Below are 14,476 nucleotides of genomic sequence, written 5' to 3' on the forward strand. Positions count from 1 at the left end.
AGGCATGGAGCCCTAGGGTTAATCCTCAGCACCACAGGAAGAAAAAAAAGCAAACAACGGATTGGAGAGATGACTTGGTGGTAAGGCTCATGCGAGCTGGTTATAGATCCCGAGACTCTCCATCGCAGCACTCCTTAACAAGATAGGAGACGGATACAGGAGAATACCTGCAAGCTCCTAGGCCAGCCTGGGGTACACAGCAGCCATCAACAAAGACACTTTGCCTAAAACAAGGTGGAAGGTTGTCCTTTCACTCCCATATGTACACATACACACACAGACACACAGACACATATAGACACACAGAAATACAGACACATAAACACACCTACACATAAATACACACACATACCACACATACACACATATATATGTATACAGACACACAGACATACACACACACATAAACACACATATACGCATACACAGACATACACACACATATGCACACAGACGCACATATACATATACACACATATACATATGCACACAGACATACACACACCACACACATATATACACACACATTACACATATACATACACACAAACACACACACACACACACACACACACACACTTTAGAAAGTGAAGTCTACCCCATGGCCTTCAGTGCTGCTGTTCCTCCATACAAACTTTGGGAAGACGGCAGCGTGGAGTTTTAGATATTAGGGCACAAATTGCCTCAAGCATTGTAGAAAACTTGTTTGAAAGAGTAATACAAATAGAAATGTAAGGAGTTCTTGGAGGTCAGCCCACCTCTAGGTTTTCCATTTATACGGCCTCAGCCAAGAAATTGATAAGAAACAGCGGAGGTCTCTAATGACAGCGCAGCACAAATAAGAGTTTTACAGAAACACGCCGCCGCTGTTTCTCCGCGGCAGACTCTGCAGCTGGGATGGATGGGGAAGAGCGATTGATGTCTACCTGAGGGCTGGGGGCACTTGTCTCCAACAGATGGAAGGAGTGACTGCAGCAGGCATTGCAGGAGATCTGAGGTAGGAGGTCCTGGGGAGAAGCAGGTGAGGCAGGAGATGTGGGTGCTCTTTTCCCTGGGGGGTGGAAAGAGTTCACTGCTATGAGGCCAACGCCTCGCAGAGGGAGCAGGAATCTTCGCCCACCTTTCGGTTGGTAGAGATTACAGTAATCTCTAAATGACTGTCAGTGGGGTGTGGGAGTGTCGGGGTGGACTTCTGGGAAGAGAGGAAGCAATACACCAAAACCCTGCACTAGGCAGATGGCACGCGGAGAAACGCGATCCAATCCCTAATAGGAGAGAAAGAAAAACAGAAACGCCCCAGTCCTGTTAGCGCATCTGGTAAAGTGGTCTATGGGCTTGGCTGGTGGGGGTGGGGGGTGGGAGTGGAGTGGGGGTGTGGGGGGGGCGATGAATGAAGACATCACAGATGAGTTCTTGAGCCACCAGTGTTATTGAAACAGAGGAGTTAAGAGATCCTTGGTTTTTCCTTTCTTTTTCTTTTTTCTTTTCTTTTCTTTTCTTTCTTTCTTTCTCTTTTGTTTTGAGGCAAGGTCTTACTGCGTAGCCCTGGCTAGCCTAGAACTCACAGATAGCTCTTCCCTCTGCTTCAGTGCTTCTGGGATTAAAGGCATTCACCACCACACCAGCTTTAGGGAACCCTTTTTGAGTGGACACCCACTCGGGTTTGGTTCAAACAATGACTTATTTGAGCCTGTAGGTTATAAACTAATGAAAAAGCCAGGTGTAGTGGTTCACCTCTGTGAAAGACTGAGGCAGGAGGATTGTCATGGGTGTGAGGCCAGTCTGAGTTCCTTAATGAGTTCCCTACCAGCCTGAGCTGGGGAGTAAGACTGGCTCAAAAACTGAATCTAAGTAATTTTATAAGAAAATAAATAAAACAATGACAGTTCAGACCAGCAGTTGCCTGAAAGTCTGCAGCTGCATTTGACACTCTTGTGGGTTTTTTGGTTGGTTTGGTGTGGAGTGGGTGTGGTGTGGTGTCGTTTGGTTTTCCAGACAGGGTTTCTCTGTATAGTCCCTAGCTGTCCTGGACTCACTTTGTAGACCAGGCTGGCCTCAAACTCAGAGCTCTGCCCTGAATGTTGGGATTACAGGCATGCACCTGTGCCCCTGACAGACACTCTTGTTTTGATGTAAGCTTGGCAGCTCCAGGGAGTGAGGGAGAGGTAGACAGAGGTGAGGGGATGGGGGAATGGAGGTAGGGGGACCGAAATGTGTATGGATGGGTTAAGGCTCAGCACAGAACAAATTGTGGGCTCTGGACTTTGTAAAGAAGTTACTTAAAAGACTTTGTCTCTCAATTAAACAGATGACCCAACAGAAACCTATCAGGGACAGGAAGGTGCTGTGTCATGCCTTTCTAAGAGAAGTGTACATCTTGGATCCCACAAGCAGTATCTCTGCTCCTTATGAGGTAAAGAACATTACCTTAATACCAGCATGGTGACATCAGTAAACACCAAATAAAATGTGATTGTGATCTACATTTTGAAAACCCATGAGGCAATTAATATCCACATTTTTTTACCTTATTGGGGACAATTTTTAGGCAATGGCTCCATGGTTTATAATACATTAAAGATGGGACCGTTTGCTGACCTTGGCATGTGTTGCTAAGGCAGCTGCCTGAAATCTGGCCACATGTGTGGTTCATTCAGTGTTGTCCTTCATTGGGGATGACCTCACTAAGGCAGAGGGAAACTAGAACATTCTTCAGGCTTCCCTCAGTCAGGACAATGAACATGATACTGTCTGCAACCTCTCATGGCTGTTCCCTGGGTGACCTTGAGGAGCCCTGCCCCCAGGCAGCTTAGGATTCTAGGGAGGTGCCTGGCATGTGACAAGAGACTGAAGCTGGACTGCCACTGGACCCCCCTTACTGCCAGTAGGACCCAGATATGATGCCCTGTCTTATTAAAGTTTCAGTAGCTACGTACAGCTGTGAGTGCTGTCCCCATGATCCAGAGCCCCTTGGACATTTTTTCCACGAGGTCCTCCGATTTCCAGAATGCCCCACCCCGTCAGCCATTTACTATGTCAATGATGTACAGCACAAGGCTAAGAGGGGCTATTACTACATCCAAAGTTTTAGGGCAGCCTTGACCTTTACTAGTATTTCAGGAACTTTGGCAGCAGGAAGAGAGGTGGCCCAAGTCTCTTCTCAAACAGGTTTTCATGGCACCATGAGAGAATCTGTTGACTTTAACTTAGAAGTGCTTGTAATGAGGGGTCCCTCCATGCCAGCATCAATACAGGACTAAGATGTTGGTGCTGCGTCCTTAAAGTGTCACCCAGACACCACGTTCGTGGGGACAAGCAGACCCAATAAAGAGCGCATCTGTAAAGGTGGGGAGCAGTGGGAGAGCTGCTGAGATCCCCATGGGCATCCTAGAAGAGGCATGTCATGCCACTTCGGAGGTGAAGGCCACAGCCACATGGCTGTCATCATCAGAAGCTGGCAGGGCTCACCAGCAGAGTCCCAGCATTTGCTCTGCCTGACAGGACGACAGAGCAAAGAAACAACTGGCACTGGTGGGTGTTGGCTGACAACCCTGCTGGGTGCACTAAAGCATTAAGCTGTAACAAGCCTCTATAAGGGGCTCTTCATTTTTTCCATGTTTAAAAACAGGCGAAAAAAAAACAACACCCAACTTATAAATTATGATTTCTACAAGACATTTTAATTATTTAAGGACCCCTAGTACGTTACCTTGGGCCACATTAACTATTTTAACTGGGCAAATGGGGTTGTGAGATCTAGTAAATGCCAAAGCCTTATTTATTTATCCTTGTTCCTTTTCTCATTCTCTCTCTCTCTCCCCTCCCGCCCCACCCCCATACTGAGGGTAGAACCTACAGCCTCACACACTCATGGTATTGGTATCCCTGTCCCAGAGTCCTTTTTACACAATATCTTGAGACACCATCTCACTGCAAGGCCCGAGCTGGCCTCAAACTCACTCCTGCCTCTGCAACCTGAATCACTGGGGTCCTGGGCCCTGCACTGTACCCATCTCCATGTGTAGAGTCACATGGTATGGAGCTGCCAACCCCCCACAACTAACAAGACCTAAGGTTATGCTTTGTTTGGGGGACTTCCTGAGGGCCCTTCTGTGGAGTAGCCTGGCGTCTGTCCACCGTGGCTGTCTCTCTTCTTAACTTCACGTTGTCTCTCTTAATGAAGTTACACCACACTCAAGGCTTAAAGGGAAGGCCCTCCCTCCCTCTGAGGCCCCATCATGCTGCCTTCTGTATGATGTGCCGTTCCTTCTAATATTCTTCCACCTCAAGGCCCAATCATGTTCCCCCCACATGGTCACAGCGAGGCTTTCTCCCCTAATAAAGCTTACCCTGGAGGGTTATTTCATATCATCTCCTTTCCTAAAACTGCCACTCCGGTTCCAGCATAGTACACATAATTCTTACGTATTATAATTTTACACATGTATTTAGTTCTTTCTCTCCCCATGTTAACATTATTTCTTTTCTTTTTTTCCTCTCCATTTTAGTCGTTAGCTATGTTAGTTTCTGCCATTAACTAATAAGAGAAATAAGAATGAAAACAAAGACCTCCTGGCCTGTTTGGGGATAGCATGTGCTCCCTAAGATGTCCCTAGACTCAGCATAATGAGCATGCCTATCCCGATCCAATGCATAGATCCCGGCCTGCCCCCCCCCCAACACACACCCCTCACACCCATTCCCACCCCTCACACTCCTATCACACACACATACACTACTTTCCCCCACACCCCATCCTACCTCGACTCCCCACCCTTCACATCCTCAACACACACACACACACACACACACACACACACACACACACACACACCACAAACAACATTTTTTTTCAGTCTTAAACAAAATCTCATTTCTTCTCTTGTGTAAAATATGCCTTATAATCTGTGGATAAGTAAATATGTAAATATCTTCCTTCCCTGCCTGTCCCAGTATCTGCTTATCACTGAAGATACCACAAATGCACTCAGCACCATCTTTGGGGTCTGTCCTAGGGTCACTTCTGTTGCTGTGATAAGGAAACTTCGGAGGAGAATGTGTTTATTTGAGCTCACAGCCCCAAGTTACAGCCCATCACTGGGGGAAGCCACAAAAGCAAAAGTTTAGCATAGCTCTGTATTTTCACACAGTTCAGGACCCATGGCCTAGGAAATGGTGCTGCTCACAGTAACCTGGGACTTTCTGCATCAATTAACTTAACTAACATGATTCCTTTCCCCCATCAAGGCTGGAAAGATGGCTCAAAGGTTAAGAGTACAAGCTGCTCCTGCAAAGGACCCGAATTCAGTTCCCAGCACCCAGGCTGGGCAGCTCCAAAGCACGTGTAGCTCCGGGGGAATCCCATGCCCTCTGCTGGCCTCTGCTGGGAACTGCAACCACAAGCGCGTACAGACACACATGCATACACATAACTAAAATTAAATATTTGATTTATAAGAAAGATAACTCCCCATTGCTATTCCCACCGGCCAACCCGATATAAACAACCTCTCATTGACTCTCCCCCCCCCCAGGTGACTCTAGATTGTATCAACTTGACAATTAAAGCTGACATCACAGGGCCTTTACCTTTCATCCAGGGTGTCTGAGCTGCTTGCTGTCTATTGAGTGCACATGAAACAGAAGGGGACCAGCTGGAGTCATGCTCAGCCAGCCAGCTCCAGCTGAGCCATAAGCTGACTGCAGATTCCTGCTTCCACCCAGCCAAGGTCAAACAAGCCCACCACAGACCAATAGCGCTAGGCTCACCTGCAGACTCCCATGCTAAATGGGGGCGTGTGGTTCTAAGCTGTGGGCAGGAAACCTGAGGGTCCCACATTTCCCAACTTGGTCTATAGAGAGGTTTGTTATGTACTAACACCTAAAAAAATTCTCTCTCTCTCCCTTCCCCCTCCCTCTTGGTACTGATAGCTTTGCAGTATTCATAGACGACCTCAGCTCCCCCAATTCTCTCTTTACCTCCCCCACCTTGAATCCACAGCTGCTTCTTCCATGTCTGAAGTATGTTTATTCTACTCTCCGAGGACAGAGGAATACACTACACACTACACAAATAAAATACACAATATATAAAAATAAAACAAACACAAGACCTGCCATAGGATGATATGAGAATTAATTGATTGGCTGGTTGGTTGGTTGATTGATTGATTGATTGATAATTGCAGTGGAATGAATACAATGCTGCACCCTTCAGCAGATGAGCTACCCAGCCTGCAGTTGGGCTGCAGCTTCCATGCCTAGTCAGAATGATCCGAGCCCACACTGTGGAAGAACAGGTGCTTCACAGGCAGGAGTGAAGAGCCAGGCTCATGCCACGAGGTAGGGACACCACCCCTGAGTGGTTAAAAAAAAAATATCACAGGGCTGTGCCAGGTCCCAGGGGGCTTGTGCTAACACACAGTGGCAGGACCTGCCTTTCTGCAGACTAGGCTGGGGGAGGCCATGGTTCCTAGGTCTCACAGCCAGTATAGGCTTCCTGCCTGAGAGCCAGAGTGAGCCAGTGGCTGGCAGCAGATAGCTACCAATTGCCTGTGGTCAATGGGGTAGTCCTGATATGAATCCTGACTTTTAGGAGTTGGACTACCCTAGCGGATCACTCAATTGCCCCGAGTCTCAGTTTGGTCACCTGACAAGTAGGGCATATAGTAAGACTGGTTGGGCCTATAGATATGAATTAGCATGAATTTTCTTACTTCAACTTTGGACAAGCTTTTAGCACACTGGACTTGTTTACATAGTCCTCTGTTTTTGTCCCTAAGAAAAGGTTGGATTGCCCAACACACAGAAGGCACTCCCTTCATCCTGGCCCTGGATTCTCTCCTGGGCTCCTTCTAGGAATCCTTGTCCCTGTCTCATGTCCTTCCCACTCTTCTCTGTACCCTTTCCATCCCTGACTCTCCAGTGCCCTTGTGTCATTTCAAACTGAGGATGAGGGCTGGAGAGATAGCTTTGAAATATAGCACTCACCTAGCTTTATAAGGCCTGGGTTCAACCCCTAGCACACTACATACACACACACACACACACACACACACACACACACACACACACACAGGGGAGGGGGCGGGGAATGGGAGTGAGTGAGAGACCAAGAGAGACAGAGACCATATTGCTGTCATCTCAACCCTTACAGCCCTGGGTGAAAATGAGTGGCCTGTGGGGTCTGGGAGTTCTCCTACCTGCTGGGCTGGACCTGAGAAGAGTGATCTGTACCTCATCCCACCTGGCCCTGGTCAGCCTGCCTCCGAGGCTAAGCTCAGCTGGACAGAGCAGAAGTCCCGGGCTTCCTGCACACATAATGTGGAGACGTCATCAACTCATTTGTGCGGCACAAGTCTGCAAGTGCACAGCTCATGCTGCTGTCTGTGCTGAGGAAGAAAGTGAAACCAAGCCTCCAAGCCAACCAGGGCTCCTGACCAGTGTGTCCTGAGGCACGCTTAAATCACTCTGTGGCTCACCATATGGTTTTAAATCTAAAAACGCCCCCCCCAAGGGCTCATTGTTAAAGGCTCAGCAGCCAGCTGAGGGACTTTTGAAAGGCGACTGACTGTGTGGGGGCTCGGATGTCACTGAATTCATCCTCTGGTGGCCGCATTTGAGGAAGTATTTGACCAGGCGGAATGGAGAGAGCAGTCACCCATTGTGGCCAGGTTATCTATCCCACAAGACCATGGACAGGCTGCCGTCATGAATCTTATGCAGAGGCTGAGAGGGGCTGTATCGGAAAGGACAGGAGAGCCCCGTGGATCAGACACATTGCTGGGAATGAAGACAGGATCAGTAGAGGGAGATGGAGCTGGGGGAAGGGTTTATCTCAGTCCCTTCCACTCTCGCTGTTCTTCGACTGCAACGAGGTGAGCAGCTTCACTCCATCATGGCCTCTTGCAGCCATGACGCTCTGGCTCACTTCAGGACCACCTCAGTAGATTCAACGGGGCACCGCCATGACCTGAAACCTTAAGCAAAAATAGGCCCTTTTTCTCCTTGAAGGTATTTCCCCCAGTATTTCATCATCACACAGAAAGTGACTAATACAACTAAGCCTGTGGCTGTCTTGAACCTTGTTGCTCCTTGAAACATACAGAGCTCCCTCCACAAGGCATTAATAGTGATTTCAGAGGCTCCGAGGACTCTGAGGATACAGCATCAGGCAGCAGAGGAGTGTGAGGACAAGGGGCCTCCACCTGGGTCAATAGCCTGTCCTGTCAGCCCTATCCCCATAAGCTGACGGTCTCAGATAAGTCACTTACCTCCTGCTAAGCCTGTTTCCTCACCTGTAAAGCCTTGGCTTTAAACGCCCATCTGCCTGGGGTTCCACGTATTGATGAGCTCTGTGTTTGTGAAAGTGACAGGTGTGGTTCTCAGTGTAGTGAGAGGACCAGGGCCGGGACATGGGGAGACTTGGATCTGGACCCCAAATTCTGAGGCTTGGCACCCACTCCTCCCTCCCATCTTTCTATGTCAAAGGCTAAGCCTACCTTTTCTTCTTTACCCAACAGTGATTGCATCACACACGGCTCCTCACTTTCAAAGACTCTTCTATTGACCAAGGTGCTGGCCACAGGAAAGGCAGTGACCTTGACTCTAGACGAGGACTCCTTCCCATCTCTCTCCACCACCACCACCACCACCAAAAGGAATTCTACCTCCACCCTGGAGCAGCCAGTGCGTCTGCAGAGCCACTGACGGTGGGCCAGGCTCCTCTAAGGACTACTGTGCCTTCTCTACAATGACACCCATTACGCTGTCTGACATCAATACTGCTCTCTGGTTAATCTGTTTAACTTAATGAAGCATTTTGTTCTTGCTTAGAAAATTCCTGAAGAAGCATGTTTGCTCCTGATGGGCTGAGTCCATGAATAGATTAACACTGGACTTGAAAAGGCAACCAGGAAAATGAATCTAACTGGCTCCTTTTTCTTTTTCAGGTGTGACCTAAGGCTGGGCTAATCTCTGTTCCAGTGATCATTTCTTAAAGGAAGGAATAGATGGACCAAGTGGCTTCTCCCGCACTGGCTTGTTTCCCCTCTACAGCCTCTGTTTCCAATTCTCAATTATAAAAGTGTGTGTGTGTGTGTGTGTGTGTGTGTGTGTGTGTGTGTGTGTGTGTGATGGGAAAGAAATGTTCACGGAACTGAGCAGCAACAGGGTCCAGAGTGTGATCTGGAAGCTCCCATATGACAACAGGAAATCCATGGGGAGTCTGGTGAGACCAGCTCCCCCATGCTCAGCACCCAGTGGGTGTTTGTGGATGTTTTCTGGGGGTGTGAAGATGCTCAGCCATGGCAGCCCCTGCTATCACACAGGAAGTCCCATTGGGTCCAAAGGAAGATAATACTTGATATCCTGGATACATCTGGGAGTGAACTGTGTCTCTGATTTCCTGGCCCAAAGAACAAGATGTCCCGTGGGCCAATTTCCTCTAAGGACTTAGCCTATGGATCCTCCCAAATCAGTCTTCCCACAAACACATAGAGCTACTGCGAGTCTGACCAGCATGTCTTGTGTCCTCCAGGAACATCTTCCAGCCCATCTCATGTCAGGGAAGCCAGGCAGTAAACATGACTCCTCCCCCATTTCCACCAGATCTGCTTGCTAGTTATCAAAGTTCCCTCTGCACAAAGTTCCTGCTGCCCTCAGAGCCATGGAGAGCCACTTCTGTGGAGCAGGTGAAGGTCTTATAGGCAGACAGCTTCAGACCTCGCTTCTCTCCTTCACCGGCTTGTCAGAATTTGGTCAAGTCCCTCCACCACTCTGGGACAACATTTACTTAGTTTAAAAAAAAAATACATAAATGGCAGTGATGTCACATTCTTTAGAGAGACATTAAAATGAATCCCAGCACTCGGGAGGCAGAGGCAGGTGGATCGCTGTGAGTTCGAGGCCAGCCTGGTCTACAAAGTGAGTCCAGGATGGCCAAGGCTACACAGAGAAACCCTGTCTCGAAAAACCAAAATAAATAAATAAATAAATAAAAATAAAATAAAAGGAATCGAACAAAGTTGGACATGGTGGTCCTTGCTGTCTTCCTAGTACATACAAGGATAACAGGTTTAAACCCATCCTGTGCCGCATAACCAGTGTGAGGCTAGTCTTCTGTACAGCAAGATCCTGTGTCTACAAAATGAATTAAACTCCATTTGTTGACTGAAGATCAGGCACATGATCTTTCACAGTGTGACACGTGCAGTGAGTATCTGTGCAGAAGTGAGCTGCAGGAAGGAGCCCTTCTCGGGTCTGTGCTGGGGGATTACTCTCTAAGCTCCCTCCGCTCTGCTTTCCCCAATGCTGGCCCTGTTTCCAGACCAACTTATTCTGAGAGATGTCTCTGAGCCTCGGGCCTCTCCTGTCTGCCTTGAGCCATCCCCTCTCACCCTGTGCGTGTGTGAGTTTATGACAATTACCTAGGTGTGGGTTTGGAGGACAACCTGACCACAACTGGTAAAGGCTGCCACCATTCTGTCAGTGGTATGTGGAGGCCTGCCGATGTGGCTCCATTGGTAGAACTATTTCCTAGCATTCAAAAGCCCCAAATTCAACCCTCAGCATCACAAATAAGAGGAAGGACCATGAGATGGCACAGCAAGTAAAGATACTTGCCCCTGGACCTGAAGACCTGAGTGCAGTCCCTGAAACCCACATGTACAAGAGAATAGATTCCTACAGACTGCTCTCTGATTTCTTCATGAAGGCGATGACACAGGTGTATGCATGTTCTCTCTCTCTCTCTCTCTCTCTCTCTCTCTCTCTCTCTCTCTCTCTCTCTCTCTCACACACACACACACACACACACACACACACACACACCATAAATAATATTTTAGTTTAAGGGATTGTGGTGTCATGCGCTTATAACCTCAGCACTTGGGAGTGGGATAGGAGGATCAGAATTTCAAGGCCATCCTCAACAGCATAGTGCATCTGAGTCCATCCTGGAATTCATAAGACCCATACAGAGAGCTAGCTAGCCAGGTAACTGGCATGGTTCGGAAATCCTCTCTGCTACATTTCTCAAGCCCACGGCAGGCACATCCTTAGTAAGAAAGCCATCCACTGAACTGTCCTTTCCCCAAAGGTCCATGTCATATGTAGTTTTCAAGTCATGTGTGGGGAGACACCAGGAGCCTGGCACCTGATGATTCTGTGGTAGGTAGAATACGGCCCTGAAGACAGTGTGCCTGCCCCCCTCTTCCCCCCCCCCCCCCCCCCCTTGGCTGTGAGGTCTAAGGTGGCGACCGCTTCTCTTCTTCAGGACCTTGGACAGCGGGGTTGCCCCTTTGGATGGAGTCCCAGCTTCTGCGCCTCCAGTACTCGGAAGCTCTGTGTGCTTTAATGCAGTGGAAAAGCGCCTCTGCATTCCTCTACGTTAACGGCCTTGCTCTTCATTTTACAAGCCAGGAAATGTCACAGGAGCTGAACTGAATAGCGACACCATCTAATAAAAATGTCACTGGACGAGAAACCTTGAATCTTGGTTCAGCTGTGTGTTCCTTTGGGTAAAATGACTTCCTCCTCTCCTAGAGCCACCAAACTCCCCCCTCTTGCCCCCCCTCTCCCGCCTTCAGGATGCCTTTTGAAAACTAGTGCTTGGGCAATGTCTTTGGATTTTCACTCCCTAATTCTGCCCCCATAGAGGGGAAGAAACCCACAGCCTTGGGAGGCTGCTCACTGTCCACCACCATATCCTTTTCAAGTATTCTGCCATTTCCACCCTCCCAAGCAGAAGACTTTTGATGAGTAGCTGATCAGTGCAGCCATATTTATCAGTGTTTTAAAAACTAGACTAGAACCATCTTTGTCAAAAAAACAAAAACAAAACACAAAAAACAAAACAAAACAAAACCTCAGGAAACTCTGGAATGCTGTTAGGTTTAAAACCTACCCCCACCCCCAGACTCAGATAGCATTCTACAGGAGACATTGTGGCCTCTTTCCTGTCCCACCCACTTCACTGTGCAGATGAGGAAACTGAGGCCCATAGAGAGCACAGGGTCTGCCTGGGGAGCAGCCAAGTCAGCACAAGAACCAAGCCCTATCTCCCTGCACATCACCATCTACGGATATTCACCCAAGGCATTCCAGTCACATCCCTGAGCTGGAGATCAGAAGTCAGTCTTGCCTGAGGTGACCGTTGACAACAGCACTGACGTTGTTAACTGAACATCATCATACGCTGGCTGTTCTGCCCTCATTCATTGCCCCCCCCCCGCCCTGACTCCATGAAGTACAAGCTCCCCACACCCCTCACATATGCACAGCATGTCAGTTCTGTGTTAAAGGTGAAGAAACAGAAAGAGGCAGAAAGGGGCGGGGGAATCTCCAAAACAATAAATAACTGGTGGCACAGTTCAGGCTCCAACCACCTACCAAGGCTGTTACAGAGAGAGAGAGAGAGAGCAAGGCTCAGATATGTGATGAAGTCCACACCTCACATCCTCACTAAGTGACATGTGTCTGAGTAACTTTAAGGAGGACAGTGTCCTTTAAAATTATTTTTCTATTTGTAGTTTTTAAAAGATATTAAAAAGTTGGGAGAAAGAGAAATGGGGAAGGGAAGAATAAAAAGAAGGAGGAGGAAGAAGAGGAAGAGGAAAAAGAAGAAGAGAAAGAAGAAGAAGAAGAAGAAGAAAAGAAGAAGAAGAAGAAGAAGAAGAAGAAGAAGAAGAAGAAGAAGAAGAAAATATTTGAGATTTACCAAATCAAACTCCCCCTTCAGTAAGCATTTCCAGTGGGATTTGTAAGCTGGAAGGCAATTGTATTGATTTCACTCATCATTTACATGGGCAATAGATCAGCAGGCTTTATTCTGAGTGAAGCCGAAAAGTCAGTTTGGGTCCAGCAAAGTGACTTTGGTGGAATCCAAAGAGAAAACCCAGCCTGTGGTGAGCTAGCGTCCAGCTTTCTGGAGCTGAGTCGATGCCTGTTGGCTTTTGCTCTTGCTGAGAACATTAAGCAGAAGTTCCCAGGCACGGTGGCTCCTCTCGACCAAGCACAGGGTAGGAGCCTCCTCCAAGCTTGCTCATTCATCTTTCTGGAGCAGAAGTTCCTGGGAGCAAGCCACATGGCTTTGAGCTTACCACCCACCATCCTGCTCTGTGACTCAGCTTCCTCAGTGTGCACAGCCATTGGCCAGTCACCCTGGATCTATGACAGTAAATGAAAGAGAAACCAAGAAGGTAAAAGACCAGCGAGGATGGCGATCCCAGGAAAACACAGGGGACAAGTGTGAGGAGCGCCCCTCGAACTCAGTGAAGGTGTGGCAGAGGCATGGAGCCTGAGACCTTCATTGCCACCTCCTCCATCTGACATGGAGTCCCACAACTTGAGTTCTGTTAACCTCATCTCATGAATGTAGCACAACTGTGGCACCTGAGACTCCCAAGGTGAAAGAGCATGTCCCAGGTCACACTGTGAGTCAGAGGAAGAAACCTTGTACTAAAATGGACTCTGATAGCTGCACACCACAAAGGGACACAGAGCTGAGTCTCCTCTCAGGTATCTACTCTGCCTCTGGGCCTTTCCCAGTGGCCTTGGTTTCTAACAGTCCGCTGAGCATCTGGATACACGCTCAGTGTCTTTTTTTTTTTTTTTTTTTTTTTTTTTTTTTTTTGTAGTATAATGTTTATAATAGAAGCTGGCTGAAAACATTACATGCTAACAGACAATATGAAACACAAATAAGGTGGGAGTAGACAGGAAAGGGCAGAGGCCACAGGCCTACACCAAGAGCCTTTCAATAGACTGCTGAATAGACTGGATCTGCTGCTTTAGCTGAGAGCCTTCTTCGATGGTAACAGAACAGGCAATGACAGGCCTAGAGAGCGCACAGGCCCATCCTAAAGCCTGCTTGGAGCGCACAAATACATAGGGGACATTGTTGTCTTCACACAGCAGTGGGAGGTGCAGGATGATCTATCTCCAAGGGCTCAGCATCTGCTGCCATCACAATGAAATCAGAGATGCCTCCAGGGGCATTGGTGGCTTCATCGACTCCTTTCCGAAGCTGCTTGTAGTTGCATGACCGCTGAACAAGGTCCAGCAGCTTCTTGGTGAGGTGGGCATCTGCAAGGGGATAGGCCTTCGGGTTCACATCCGCCTCCATCACGGCTGCAGTGCGCCGGCTTTGCTGCAACCTGGGCACAATCAGTGTCTTGATGCATCCTAATCACGGAGATTGGGCTAGCATCTTCCAGTAGCTAGGGCTCAAGCTTGAAACTGCCTACCGAACCACATCCCTCTCCGAATGTCCATCCGTCTTTCCTCCCACATACAACTGTCCTCATTTCATACGTCATAATGAAAATTCCACACCCTGTCTCCAACACTCTGAACCCCATGTGTAGGACCCATGCAGGATTTGGCAAAGACTGCAGCCCTCTGCAGAACGTCTGATCAAGGGATTGGGTGCACAGTGAGTAGGTCTCACGTGTGGGAGACTCTTCCTGCAAGGAAG

At 48.3% G+C, this 14,476-nt stretch overlaps 1 pseudogene; it reads right to left on the bottom strand.

Annotated features, from left to right (window-relative positions):
- Positions 1–13,702: 13,702 nt before the first annotated feature.
- On the bottom strand, positions 13,703–14,125 carry LOC127212063 (NHP2-like protein 1; annotated as a pseudogene).
- Positions 14,126–14,476: the final 351 nt, after the last annotated feature.

This window comes from Acomys russatus, chromosome 29, assembly GCF_903995435.1.
Source record: "Acomys russatus chromosome 29, mAcoRus1.1, whole genome shotgun sequence".
In the NCBI taxonomy this organism is placed as follows: Eukaryota; Metazoa; Chordata; class Mammalia; order Rodentia; family Muridae; genus Acomys; species Acomys russatus.